At 35.2% G+C, this 16002-nt stretch overlaps 1 protein-coding gene across 9 annotated transcripts in view; it reads right to left on the reverse strand.

The window, feature by feature from the left end:
• Nucleotides 1–16002, reverse strand: part of elovl1b (ELOVL fatty acid elongase 1b) — a 57024-nt gene that overhangs the window by 21815 nt on the left and 19207 nt on the right. For 3 of the 9 annotated variants that reach the window (XR_015501871.1, XM_087272129.1, NM_001328594.1), the window contains 1 exon segment: nt 10519–10604. The exons of 1 other annotated variant lie outside the window; for it this stretch is intronic. The gene's annotated coding sequence lies outside the window, so the exon portion shown is untranslated. 9 annotated transcript variants of the gene reach the window in all.

The following is a 16002-nucleotide window of genomic DNA, read 5'->3' on the forward strand; positions in this document are numbered from 1 at the left end:
CATAAGCTGGATAAGTTGGCACTTAATTCCGCTGTGGCGACCCCTGATGAATAAAGTGACAAAGCCGAAGAGATAAATGAAGGGATCAATGAATAATAACAATAATAATAATAATAATAATAATTAAATATAAACTTATTAAAATAACATTTACAATCATCAAGAACCAGTTGGAGTTTGTTATCTCAGAGTGTTCAAGCCTTCAAACTAGGTGTGGAAGATGTTGAACATTCAGTTCATCCACTGACCTTTTGAGATCTTCTTCTAAAAAAGATCAGTTAAAGATCAAAGGAATGGAATACAAGGCAAACTGGATTTGGACACAAAAAATGACATCATATATTTCCTTGCGCATTTAGTCCAATAAAACAAAGAATCTCCAGACCACTCCACTCACACTCAAAAACATTGGAATGTAACAAACGGAAAACTTTTTTATTATTATTCAATTTAAATTGCACTTTTTAACCCAACAGTTGGGTTTGTCCATTTCATCCCAAAACATTATTATTATTATTATTACTTTAAATAATAATCAATTAACTTAATGGGTTTGAAAAAAAACTTTTTTTCACAACCCATAATTTTTAAGAGCAGACAATTGATTGGTTTAAAAGAGTCACTTAAGTTTAATTGAAAAAAAATAAATAAATCTTTTAAACAATTGGTTGGGTTTTTCCAAATTTGGACTGATATTACAATAATCCATCATTCTTAAGAGCGTGCAATTGGTCAACAAGTTCAAACTTCCATCTTAACATATAAAACAAAAAATAAAAATAAAGTCCCACTGAGCTCCAAATCAGAAAATAACTTGTATGTTTGCATTAATTTTGTTTTTTCTAGATGAATTAGATGCTTTGTTTCCAGTAAAAACTTGCTCATGCTTTTATCAGCAGCAGGGTGGATTACTGTAACGGCCTCCTCACTGGCCCCCCAAAAAGACAGTCAGGCAGTTGCAGATCATCCAGAACGCTGCGGCCAGGATTCTGAACAGAACCAGGAAATCAGAGCACATCACACCTGTCCTCGGGTCTTTACACTGGCTCCCAGTAACATTCAGAATAGATTTCAAGTATTACTACTAGTTTATAAACCACTAAATGGCCTTGGACCTCAATAAATTACAGATATGCTGACTGAATACAAACCTAACAGATCACTCAGATCTTTAGGATCATATAAACTAGAAATTCCAAGAGTTCAGTTAAAGCAGGGAGGATTGGCTTTCAGCAATTATGCGCACCGCTAGTGGAATCAGCTTCCAGAAATGATCAGATGTGCTCCAACATTAGGCACGTTTAAATAAAAACTGAAAACACGTCTGCTAGCTGAACAAGCACTGTACTACGTCCGACAGATCACACTATTGTGTCTTTCTTTTCTTTTTCATTTTGAACACATTTTAATCTGTTTTTAATCATTATTATTATTTTTTATGATTATTATTTTCTTATACTTGCTTCTTTTATTTCTGTTTATGTAAAGCACTTTGAATTGCCACCGTGTATGAAATGTGCTATTTAAATAAACTTGCCTTGCCTAGTAACGTATCCATTTTGACTGTCTGTGTCACAGTTAAAATAGATTTTTCTGAATTTCAACATGCTTTAAATAATGCAAGTACTGTACTTACAGTAAGTCAGCAAAATGTTTTAGCAGTGTTCTAGTGACTTTGGGATATTTTAACTGAAAATGTCTTACATGTAGCATTAAACTATTTCAGAGACACACTGTCAACTAACCACCTAGACAGAATGTGCAAATGCCACTCAAACGCTAGCTTCCACACCCAAAGATAAAAGTTTTTACTGTAAATAAAAGGCTTTGCTGGATTGTAAACACAAATCAATGATTGATAGTTTAATAGAGCCATTTAATGATTCAGTGTAATGACTAATATAAAACATGTCAGTAAAAATGTCACAAGTGCACACACTTTTTTTTTTTACTGTAAGCATTTACTCATGGTAAAAACATACACAATTTGGTAGGGCTGCATGGGAGATTAAATCAAAGAATTTTTTTTTTTTTTTAAATGATCGTCATCCACATCTTGTCAGGGAAGCACGGTTGTGTGATACAGGTAAGTAGTAAATCTCAGAGGGCGCTCTTATGTGGAAACTCTAAACACGCGGGAAATACCCATTGTTGCCTACTAAATCATCTCACATAGGAATTTATTTTAAACACTCAACTAATATTATAAAGTGATTTCGGGGTAAAAACATGTTTTATAGGAGACATTTTTATATACAGCATTTTTTTTTCACAACCATAGTTCAATACCATAGAATGATATCAATATCATAGAACAATTATATCAATGTCATAATCCAATTAAATCAATTTCGAATGCCATTTTCAATAGCTGGTCAGTAAACTAAGACTCTGTGTATTGTTGCTTTGCCTGAAAGCAAATGCTGAAGATTTACTAGAACCAGCTTTACTGACAAAATGCACATAAAAACCTTTAATTAAGCCCATTTCATGTCTTTACACACTTTACTCTAACGGATAATATTTCTTTTTCTTATATTTACATGTTACATGCTCATAAGCTAAATGCACCAATTGAGTTAGATCATATACCAACTAATTTCAGAAGATTTATTGAGCTGTCCCCAATCAACAACTCTGAATGATAAACTAATGCCAGTTCCATTTCTCCAAACATAATACCATAGAGTTTTTAATAACCCTGCTCAATAATGACACCTAATCTGAATCAACCATCAAGAAGATGTGTCGATTAAAAGGTCCCGTGAAATGAAAATATTGTTTTTTAAATGTTATTATCAGTTTTTTTTTGTTTAAGATATCTATAAGCTAGTGCACTCCAACAGTGACAAAATTCGCATTTTGAAGATATAAAACTAATATAAACATGTAAAGCTTGCAGGTTGTCACTTCTGGATTAACAGTTTTATTCACATCACTTTACACTACAGTTTCTCATCACATCATTAGCAATCCATTGATTTCTAGTGTCTGACATGCCCCGCCCTTTTCAAGATGCTTCTCATTTGCTTTCCATTTGATGCCATAGAGCTCAACCACTCTTACTAGCAGAGCGGTGATAATACAACACTATTGGCTGTTATTTAAAAAAAAAAAAAGAGAGAGAGAAGGAGCTACAGAATTTCCAACCCTCTCATTTTGTTTCGGTTGAAATTGTCAAACATCAAATAAAAATGCATATTTCAAAGCACTTCATGGGACCCTTAAGCCATTATAGGGCACCCATTGAAAAATCCCTGTGGTGCTACTGTGGCTACTACAAGACTTCTAAACTTCTATCACTTAAAAACAATTAAATAAATCTTGGAATCAATTTTGATTAATTAAAATGGCTCATTTGAATTGTGCCAAAGGCATTTAGAATATGTCTGCTACCCAAATCATGACTAAAAGTATGTCATTGAGAACAGGTTTTTCAAGCCAGGTGGAGCATTAGACCAGGGGCTCACCTCCTGTTTCCATTATGCAACACAAACTGCTTCAGAACCTGATCTACTATGATAGTTGGTGATGAAAACAAATTATGTTCAATAAGATGTACTCGTGTTTACTAACTGTTTATTCAGTTAAACATGAATTTTGTACTGTAGACCTACATAAGCTCGAAACAGCGATTTTTGATGACCTTAATCCGACTAATGTCATAACTGAACTAAACAGAAATTTAATTAAGACATGTAGAGTATGCACATATTAGTGACATTATTAAAAGGTCACGAAACACCAAAACACATTTTTTGAGCTGTTGACAGTCATATATGTGTCCCATGCTGCTAAAAACACTATTAGGACACATATATTTCACAAAAAAGTGAAAATTGGTTGTTTTTGCGTTATTTCGAGCAAATTTGTACTACCGGTTTGAAACAAATTTTTGAAGCTGTTTTGATCTTAGCATGTATTCCGGCGTGTAGACTGGACGTCTGTCCTGAGTACCTTTTTACGTCTCTGAGTGTGCTGCATTCATTCATGAGTAAGACTTGGTTCAAACCATTCAGCGCGCTCTATTGTGTATGCGGTGCAACCACATTTATATGCATGATAGCTTCGAAGACTGTTTTACCTGTTACAGTGTTTAGACGGCAGAGAGACGCCACGTTGTGTTGGCAAACGGGAGAACAAGAATTGTTTGGAGATTACCGGGAGATCATCACTCGTTTACGGGCATCCAGAGACTCGCAAAACTTCCCGCCCTACTCATAATTCTCTCTTCATATAGCCGTATGCTTATTACATATCCATAAAACACTGTGATATAACCGCGCTCGGATCAGATCACTTTCTTACTGCAATCGAACCGCTCCAGGGTTAGTTTCAATCGAGCCAAGACTACCTCACTCAGGCGGTCTCGGAGCGATTTCTTTGGAGTGTGCAGAGTGCGATTGCCCTGTTCACATTTGCCAAACGAACCGCGCTAACTGGGCAAACGAGGTTCTGAAACAAAAGTGTAGGTGTAAAAGCACCCTAAGGAACATTGTTTACTCGAGAGCTTTTCTCATCTGGAAATGGTAAAATCCGGATTTGCTGCTCTTCTCCTTTTAATAAAGACGTGATTCAAGATGGTGTTTATTGTCTTGTTTCTACAGACTTCGTAAGTGAGTGATAAGAGGTCTTTGTTTGTTTATTCAGAGGCAAAGTTAGTTCGTATCGTCAGCAGAACTCTTTAAGTGTTTAAAGACGGACCTTAGTCAAATGATTTCTAAGTTAATAAAGTTTACCGTACGTTAATATCACAACAGTATTCTGGACTGAAAAATCTACCGTAAATACTGCTCTCCGAGTGTAAACATGTAAGCACAACAATCAAACTTACCGCTGTGTATGATTTTCACCGCATTTTGTGACAGGAATAACACGCACGGCTTTCTGACGCTACCTACTAAGTGCATCTAAGTTACCAAGAAATGCAGAGGGTTTTTATTCTCTCATTCGTTTCTTGTAACAAACATTGCATGAAAAATACATGCTTCAGACAATTTCTCGAATCAAATATCTCATTTGTCACGAGGGGCATGAATGAAATTCCTAAATGAAAGAGCCAAACTGCAGTTAGTCCACCATTTAATAATTTGGCAAATAATTTGATTACTGATGTCCATGTAAACACAGTCACTGTCTTTCTCTGCGTCCGTATTTGTTTTGCCTCTGTGAAAATCAGTGCGTGCCCAAATCAACACTCCCATTTTTATGCAAATGTTTTACGAACCTTCCCTTGTTCTTTCCTCCGACACTCCACCCCCTAAACCAAGCTGGACACGCCCACTTTCCTGAAATTTTCCAAAGTAGAGGTGTGAAAACCCCCTGCTGAAACAAAGGGGTTTCATGGCCATTTAAAGTAAACAGCGTGATAAAACTACTACTACTACGACTCGACTTTTCGGCATATTTCCCAACAAGATCCACACTGTCAGTAAAGAACCGCGCACACCACACACATCGCGAAATACAGACGTTTTTTTCTTTCCTTTCGCGGTGACTTATTAAATTACATAACACTCTCACCCGTCCTTACTCCTTATTTGCGTCTAATACCCCAGTTTGTCACAGTGGCATAAATGAAATGTTTAGGAGTGAAGTGCCGAACTGCAGTTAGTCACCCAATTTGATGTGGTAAACTTACAGTAAGAATACACACAGGTTTGAAGGCTCGTTCTCCCCCTATAGAGCAATTTGCAAGATGATTCTGTTAATTATAAAATGAGCTGCAATTTTTTAAAATAAAAGAAACTAATTTCATCGGATCCAGAAGCCTGAATCAGAGTCAGTTTGACAACCTTCTCAGAGAGAAAGACCACTTCTATACCCTTTCATACCACACTGAGGTGTTCTCACGAGGAAATATAACTATTGTACTTTTGTCAGTTTAGTGGCTAATTTGTACGAGTTTAGTCTTAACCACCCAGCAACACCCCTAAACCAAACCGCCATTGGTGGATACGTAAATTGTACAAAATTGTATGAATAAGATCATACGAATTCATACAAATTAGCCACTGTCTTTGATGAACCACATATTTTTGTGAGCAAGTTTTCTTTGTAATGAGCATAAAAAAAGAAAACTCATGCACAAACACTTAAATCACATCCTGAAGTTGGCTTTCACTCAGGATGTGACGCCTGACATTGATGTGCTGGTGAAAGCTGAAAGATGCCAGGTTTCAGAAGTCAAATAAACTAAGCAACCTTACCATGCCCATGACAAATACCATGATTTGACCAGTCCGGCTCACTTGTGAACAAATTTAACTTCATGTGGCCTCTGAGCTATAATGAGTTTGACACCCCTGGGTTAAAGGATTATAATAATAATAAAAAAAAGACATTACAAGTCTATCGCAAACAATTTCTGTTAAAGTTTTTTTTTTAACTGATGTCAGACTTCAACAGCGAAAAGAGAAGATTTAAAATTTTTAGAAGGAGAAAATGACATAGAAAAATAGGTGGATGGAAACGTAGCTATTGAGAAAATGTGTTCATTATTTTGAACGCATAGAAAGGAAGACCGTCTCAATGGAAAGTTATTTTACTAAAGACAAATAGTACAATAGTAGCAAACACATTGCTTAAGCTCTCAATAATCTGTATATATGGCATGTAGAGCTCTGCGATCAGGAAGTACTCCGATAACATTATCCAAAATTATTATTATTTGATTCGTTTTTAAAAGTAAATGTAGGTGTAGGTTATCCAGTGTGTTGTTACACACTGCTCCTCTGTTAAAAAAAAAAAGAAAGATAAAAAAAAAGTTTTCAAAGACATCAAGCCTCGGGTAATAAAAAAGCAACGCAAAAGTAACTCAATATTGTAATGCATTACTTTCAAAAGTAACTTTCCCTGATGATCACTACAGCTATTTTAGAGGTTAAAATTCTGGTAGTTCCAGTGTTAAGTGCAAATAAGATTGATTTGATACTGTAAGTTTGAATTCCTCTGCATATGAAGCAAAACTCTCAATGCATGTCTGATCATGATTGTCAGTGTGAGTAAATCTAATTGTGCGAGATATGAGAGGCATCTGCAAGACGTGTCAGGATTGCGAATAGCTGTGTGGATGTATTGTGGGGTTTTGGCATGGCTGCTGGAACACATGCCTCAGGAACTAAATTCTTCAACAGTGGAAACTCACGGAAACCACAACTAGACACACAAAAGCTCTTTGACTGGACCAGGTCTGATTGGTGTTTATGTCACGGTGGGCCTTATTTGGATTTGCCTCTAGATTGACGGTCTTGATGAATCTTTACACAAACATTTTCTTAGAAGCGAATCGCAGCTTAGATTGACGACATATGAACGTCACAATGTACACAGTATCAAACCTAAGAGTCAACTTTTTCAAATGAAATGAGTGTAGTTAACTCAAATTTACTGAAAGTTAATTTTACTCATTTGAAAAGAACTCAGTGTTGAAGGTAATAAGTTAATTAAATACCTCATTACTTCAACTTAAATGGAGTAAGTTTACAGTACTCTTATACATTGTTTTTTTTTTTTTAACTCAAATGGTTTGTAACAATTGGTTTCCTCAAATGGTTTGAGTTGCCTTAACTTATTGGGTTATACAATACTCAGTTGGTTTGAGTTCTCTTTATTTATTAGGTTTCACTGTTCTCAATTGGCCTCAATTAATCAAATGGATTTTTTTTTTTTCAAATTAGTTTTTGAACTTAACCTGTTTGTTGAAATCAGTTTCCTCAATTGGTTTGAGCTACCTTAACTTTTTGGGTTTTACAGTGTAGAAAACATCTAATTTACACCACAAGCAAAAGATGGGGAGTATTTATGTTTTATAAAAACACAAACATACAATTCTGTGAATGGCGTGATTTCGTCTTTACACAAAATATCAAGTTCTGTCATAAATCTCAAGATTTTTCGTCAACAATACCCAGTAAAAATACAGTTATTCTTTGAAAAAAAGACAGATGTAATATTCATCCAAAAACATTCTTGTCCAAAAATGTTTATCCAAAAACATTGTTCATCCAAAAACCTTATGATCACTCAAAATATATAAATGGATTATTCTCACATGCGACTTGTAGGTAAAACAATAATGTAAATATACACTGTAAAAAAAAAAGCTGCCGTCTTAAATTTGTTTAGTTAAATCAAATTAACTTTTCTAGTCATCGCAACTTACAATCAAACTGGCTAAACATATGAATATCAATACAAAGACAAGTGGACGATTATAATTTTTAATTACAATATAAAAATGTACCCATGCTCTATTTTTAAGAAAACTGAAACATTGTTTATTGATTAACACCGAGATGCCAATTAAAAATGTAAAAATATATAGAACATTTCAATGTGGTCATGTCACTGGCCCATGAACATTTCCTGCATGTTATCAAACGATTTCATAACTGTAACAAGAGGCAATTCAATAATAATGTTCAAACTTAATGTTAAAACAGCTATCATCACAATATGAATATGTGGCTCTTTTGGATTGTCTGAGGCTTTAAAATAAAAAAATGTAAAACAGGAACAGGACTTTTACTATCAGTCAGCCAGCCCAGTCAGGGCTTCCGGTAAATTGTCAATTCATACAAATTTGCCGCATTTAAGGTGTGATTTCTTTAAAATAAAAACAGTGATCTTCACTGACTGATATATATATATATATATATATACACATGTACACATACACATATACACACACACACACTCGGGTATTTAAAGCGGGTATCAGACCAAACAAGAAGCACGACAATAAATTACATATTTCTGCACCAGGTCTTTTATTCAAAAAAAAAAAAAGAAGAAAAAAAAAGGAAATTAATTTTACCCAAGTATTTAATTTAATGGAGTGCTGCTAACGGCTCCTGTATTTAAACGTCTCTTTTAATCATCTCTTTTTATGCGTTAACAACAAAATAGAGACTTAAGTCTTTTTAACAGATTATATTTGAATTACATTACAACATCGATGCTGTAAAAGGAACCTTATGAAATTGAAACAGTCACATAAACTTTCACCGGAAGTTCATCAATGGCTGAAAAACAGTAGCATATAGCCCATAAAACTCATATTAATAGCCATAGATTGGGCTCTTTTTAGCATCCTTTGCTTAATCGTTATTTTATTCTTTAGGTTTTGAAAGAATAACCTAAAAACTTTCATAAAGTGTTTGAGCAGGAAACTGTTCACTTCTAAACAAATGACCAACAATATATCGTTTCAGCATCAATAATGCGTACATCCTCAGTAGTGACATCGCAAGATATGCAATGTTGTGTCTGGATTATAGTTGCTCAGGAGCTAAAGAATTGTATGTAAATACTGTATATGGACTTTATATGATGCAACAACAACAACAACAAAAACAACAACAACAAAAACTCTTACAAGACTATTTTACTCCACTGGTGAATACTTTTTCTTGTTTGAAGGAAAACACTCTTAATCTTGCATTTTTTCTTCTGAAGTTGATCCAAGTATATTTACGATATTTGGACTAGAAAGTAAAACAAAGATAAAGTAAAAGCTCTATTTAATTTCTGAAAATGTTTACTATTAAGACTTCCCAGAAAACTGCCAAATACTGTATTTATATCGCAATATTTATAGCAGTGAAATGAAATATCACAATATCAGATTTTTCCAATTTCATTCACCAGTCAAAATCAGATTTATCCAATAACCCAGTCTCATCCTGCCTGTCATTCAATAAACTGAGGCTAAATAAAGAAAAAAAAATCTGATTTAAAAGCAGTGAAATATAGACCTGAACAACGTCACAATGCAGCTATGGCCTCGAAAGATTAAACAGGAAAAAGAAACCAACACAACACAATGACCATTTATGGTAACGATACCCTCATCAAAAGCACTTCAAACAGAAAAATAAATCATGCCACCGCATGTTAGCGTTTACTTTCCAAGAGGTTTCTAATTTACTCACACTTACTCCACTCCCTCAATCTCTTGACATAAGGAAAACATAAAGCACATCCGGCCCTTTAAAAGTCTGCTCAGGGAGAATTAGCGGGCAGGCGTAAAATGACACGGTTGCTAACAGAGACAGGGGAACCACCCTGCTCTCAGCTCACCCGTCATGTGACCAGAACTCATCAGGTCAAAATCCACAAGCAAAAAAAAAAAGACCTCAGAATATATGATCATTACAAGCTCTTACCTTTCAGCAAAAGAAACAACACTAAACAGTCTCCAAGCAACAATTATGACTCCCAAACAAGTCTAAATAACTCCCATTCAGAGGATTTATGGAAAGTTTTGAGAGCTCAGAGTGAAGCTGCCGAATGTTAAGGGTGGGGTTACAAACAAGCTGCGGCAACAGGCATCCTGTGAGTGAATCATGTGGTAAGAAAAAAAAAAGGGGAACATAAGTATATTTTAGAGAAGAGAATCACGCCATTAATGCTGCTTACACAGACCATCTCATCGGATCTCAACTCCATACGTAACCCAGCCTGTTTAGAAACAATAAAAGTTGACACGAAGTCTAATTAAAAAGAATGGCTCACCTTATAAACTCCTGCCTCCTCTTGAGTCCTGATCTGTGCCGGTGGGCCGACTCTTATCTTCTCCTTCAGCGTTTGCCCTCTCACTGCTGATAGAGAAAGAAACCAGGACAGCGGCAGTGGTGGAGAGTGGGAGAGGCAGAGAGAGAGAGAGAGAGGGCAGGAAAAGAGAAGGAGAAGTGGAAGGAAAAAGAGACAGTGTAAGTGTGTTGGAGAAATGACGGTGTGACTGGTACGGCTGGCCTCCTGGTCCCTCCCACCCTGACTCACTCTGTGGATGAATAACTGGCTCTGAGACAGCAAACCAAACTGGAGGAGAGACACAGAGTATGAGAGAGAGAGAGAGAGAGAGAGAGAGAGAGAGAGAGAGAGAGAGAGAGAGAGAGAGAGAGAGAGAGAGAGAGAGAGAGAGAGAGAGAGAGAGAGAGAGAGAGAGAGAGAGAGAGAGAGAGAGAGAGAGAGAGAGAGAGAGAGAGATAGAGAGAGAGAGAGAGAGAGAGAGAGAGAGAGAGAGAGAGAGAGAGAGAGAGAGAGAGAGAGAGAGAGAGAGAGAGAGAGAGAGAGAGAGAGAGAGAGAGAGAGAGAGAGAGAGAGATAGAGAGAGATAGAGAGAGAGAGAGTTTCTGTTTATGTTTGACTTCATGGCCAGCAAGGTAGTACTTTTAACCTGTAGTTTAGCAGTGACAGTTAATGACCAGCGAGATACAAGAGTCTTCTTATGAAAGTTTTTTTTCTACATAATTAGCTTAAAGGGCACCTATTTTACCCCTTTTTCAATATTTAAGTCTTTGGTGTCTCCAGAACGTGTCTGTAAAGTTTCAGCTCAAAGCACCCATCAGATTATTTTTTAGACCTTTCAGAGTGTAGGAATTTTCTGCTTTAAACACATTGTGGTTGTTTTTGTTGCCTGTGTCTTTAATGCTAGCTCTCCCCGCCCACCGTTCCCTTGTGCCTATCAGGCCCCATTTACACCAATACATTTTCGTTTTAAAAAGCATACGTTTTGCTAAGGTTAAGCCATCTATACCACACTACGCCCCAGTTTTCGAGCGCCAACACTGAGCTTTTTGTAAATGCTGAAGAGGCTGTTTTCATTCTAGAAAACACTGCTGCTCCGTCTCAGTGTGGTTGGGGAAAACAGAGACATCTGAAAACGGAGGCGGGGCTGCAGACATTTGCAGGGGTTAAAGTAAAAAGAAAATCCTGCGCCTGAACGTTTCATGAAAAGAAAATAAGAAGTGCGGTGCTCCTTTTTTTAGGTCCCTAGGAAACGACTGAATCAGCTGGTCTATTGTGCGCGAGTCATTTTACTGTCATTGTTATAATTGTAATTTTTAATAAAATAGTGGACAAGTGGTCTCTGTTTCAAGTTATCCAGAGCTGTATGACTTTACAGATCTTGAAAAATCACATATTCGAGATCTGTAAAGTCATACAGCTCTGGATTATTCGAAAGAGCGACCACTAGTCTTTCCTCCATCATTAAAAGTTTGCTGTAGTCGCCTTGACAACACAAACCCTGCTGCCACCACAACAGAATCCCTGCAGTGCTTTCATTTGATTGAAGAATGAAAAAGAGGCGACTGATGTAACAAGCTTTTTTTGCTCGAGCACACAGTGCGCAGCGGCAAAACGTGAGGTGCGCATGGCGCATAAGCAGCGTGAGTGTAAAACACTCGCAGCCGTTAGTAAACCATTTAAAAGATGCCCCGCCTCAACGGGAAAAACGCATTCGCTATGATCGGTCCCTCATGCAGCCAAACTTTAAAAATATATAAAATAATATTTTTAATTGTTTAACTGATACCATTAATAGGTTACAAACGCACCCTTTCGGTTAACGGTTAATCGATTATTTTGAGCATCCCTAATTAAACTGCATGCACTGGCTCTAAAATATTATTATTTTTTCCCTCACGGCCGCAAGCCGGAGATCCAGCACAGTGTTGGAATACTTTAAGCCCTGCATTCGGGGCTGATTGGGGCTTTTTTCAATATTAAGTAGCCTACACACAGTTCAGTCTTGCATCCTTTCCTTGTAAGTCCAGACTACGCAAGTTTTGATTTGGAAAACTTTTTTGACATTGAGATGAAATTGTACATTTTTACATTGTTGAAATAGAAACGGTTATTAAAAGTGTAATATTTTTAAATGTGAAATTTTTATTTGTGTGTATATATAGTCAGTGAAACATTTTTCAGTGTTTATTAAACTAACTTGCTCATCGTCTGTTTTCTTTTAAAGTCTTTCAATTTTATATTAAGCCTTGAAGGGCAAATAATTTATTTCATAGGGCATATAATCGATAATTCTATTAAAGTAATTTATATATAATTTAAGAAATATCACTATATTAATTACAGGTGACGCGGTGGCGCGGTAGGCAGTGCTGTTGCCTCACAGCAAGAAGGTCGCTAGTTCGAGTCTCGGCTGGGTCAGATGGCATTACTGTGTGGAGTTTGCATGTTCTCCTCGCGTTCGCATGGGTTTCTTTCACAGACCAAAGACATGTGATACAGGTGAATTGGGTAGGCTAAATTGTCCGTAGTGTATGAGTGTGAATGAGTGTGTATGAATGTTTTCCAGTGATGGGTTGTGGCTGCAAGGGCATTCGCTGCGTAAAATATGTGCTGGATAAGTTGGCGGTTCATTCCGCTGTGGCGACCCCGGAATAATAAAGGGACTAAGACAAAAATAAAATGAATGAATGAATGAATAAATGAATGAATTATTATTAATTACATATATTAACAGCTGCACTGGACAAAATATTTAGCACAGCCTTGTATGCCTTGATTTGAACAAGAAAAAATATTTAATCTAAAACATTAAAAAAATGTTATAGAAAGGAAATATTTATCTTTCTCAAGCATCAACATATCATTACAACACCATTTTGTTTTATTGTTATGATAAGCAGACATATTTGTTGAAAAGTAATGCTTCAATTGATGATCTGCCAGATAGAACCTTACAGTTCCAAGTGGAAAATGACTTTGCCAATGGTCTGCATTTGCCCTGTTTATATTATGCCAATTAGCAAATTTAAGGAAATGTTGATAATTTACACAGAGTACATTTAGGGTCTCTGTCATGTTAACGTATGAAAGAGAACTGTTACACACATGTTGTTTGCTATATGGAATGCAAAAACTTTGAACCTCAATATCTCAATATCATTTAGAATGCAGACAGAACCTTATAATTGAAATAAAAAAAAATATATATATAAATAAAAAAGTGACGATATTTCAGCCAATTGTAAAATACATTTTTAATTAATTCCCCCTCAGACCATCCAATATCTAGGCGACTTAATCTAGAACATTAAAGAAGATTTTAGCAGACCCCAGCGTCTTTAGTAATTCATAATATGCAAGCAAAAGTGTTCAAGCTGTGACTAATAAAAATTTACAATAAAACCTTTCTTTTAACACAAAGCAAGATATTTTAAAGAATGTCAGAAACTGGTAACCATGGACCATTCCATTTGAATGGTATTTGTTTTTTCTACCATGGATGTCAATGGTTACAGGTTCCTAACATTCTTTAAAATATTTATGTAAAGAATAAAAATAAAAAGTCAAGAGTAAATGAATGAAAATGACTATTTTCATTTTGGGTGAACTATCCCCTTAAGTTTCAGTAAGTGTTAGGTATTTTAAAAGAATTCAAAGACCACAAAGCTAGCCATATCACCCGTTTTGTAGAAAAGCAAACACTGTGCATTCAAACAAACAAAAGAAATCTTATTATTGCTTCTATAGTTGTCAATTATACATATGTTTTTTAATTTTTTTTTTATTTTAAATTTAGCTTTTTTTAAATTAATACAGAATCTAAGCAACAAACTAACTAAAGTAAAACATACACACAGTATATACAAATAAATAAATAAATAAATACAAATAAATAAATGCATAAATAAATAAATGCATAAATAAGTAAATAAATAAATAGGGAGGACATACAGTACAAGCCAAAGGGGATGAACCATTTCGTCATACAATTCAAAAATGGATTCTGATTCTTTTCAAATAATTCACCCTTTCCTCTTAAAAAACATGTGATCTTCTCCAGTGATATACAGTTACAAACTTCTGAGATCCATAGTCCAATTGATAATGTCTGTTTACCATTTAATAGCAATAAACTTTTTTTTAGCTATCATCAATAACATTTCAGTATGCTTAACAGCAAGATTATGCAGTATAACACGTTTAATCTGGTAGCAAAAATTAAACTGCAAGTGGCCTGGTTCAGTTTCCCCCCACAGCCTGCGCCTATAATATTATTCACAAGCCGAGGCGAGAAATCAGTGCAACTCTGTAAAGATGAAGGGGGCTATTGTTGAACACCACCCGCTCCAACCAGAAAGACAACAGAGAAACACACCCTGCAACACAAAGCCAGCATCTATAACATCCCTAACCCTCCGAGATACAACAACTCCTCCAGGCCAACGAGAGCAAGGCCATCAGTAACACACACACACACACACACACACACATTATTAAAAACACCCTGTGTCCTTTTTGCATAACGTAAATCTAAAAGCTATGCTGTGATGTTCATGCAAATGATATGAACTATACGCTCAGCCGAATGGAAATCTGCATAAACTGACACTGATGGTTTAAGGAGATTGATAGAAAATGCCACACATACTTTTTTTTAAGTTCATGCAAATATTTATAAACTGGTGGGATTTTTCATTTGAATACAGAAAAAGCAAAGAGGATGCATTTTTTTTATTAATAAATAACTCAAAGATTCTGAATATGGGTTTCAAAACCAAAGTGAATTACACATAAATTGGCTTGATAGATTTGCATGTATACACTACTGGTTAAAAGTTTAGGGCAGTTTTAAAATATTTAAAAATAAGCTTATCCTGCTCACCAAAGCTGCATTTATTTAATCAAAATTACAGTACAAATTGTGAAATGTTATTGCACTATAAAATAACTGTTTAAATGTAGTTAATAATTTAATTTAATAATTTATTCTAGTGATTTTAAAGATGAATTTTCAGCTTCATTATGCCAGTCTTCGGAGTCACATGATCCTTCAGAAATCACTCTAATATTAATTATTATATTAATGGTAATAATAATAATAAAGAAATATTTACTGGAGTAATCATTTTATTTGAAACTATGTTAATGGATATTTAACAATTTAACAATTTACATTTATTTTTACATTTTATAAATGTCACCTTGATGAACAGAATAATTTTAACAAAATTAATAAAAAAAAATACCGGTACTATATATACACACACATTTATATTAATAATTCATATTATATAAATTATATATATATACATACATACATACATACATACATACATACATACATACATACATACATACATACATACATACATACATACATACATACACACACACACACGCACAAGCACACGCACAAGCAAACATTCCTTACAGAAATGTAATGAAACATTTTTCTAAAATTAATAC

Source organism: Danio rerio, chromosome 11 (genome assembly GCF_052040795.2).
Source record: "Danio rerio strain M-AB ecotype USA chromosome 11, GRCz13ab, whole genome shotgun sequence".
Taxonomy (NCBI): Eukaryota; Metazoa; Chordata; class Actinopteri; order Cypriniformes; family Danionidae; genus Danio; species Danio rerio.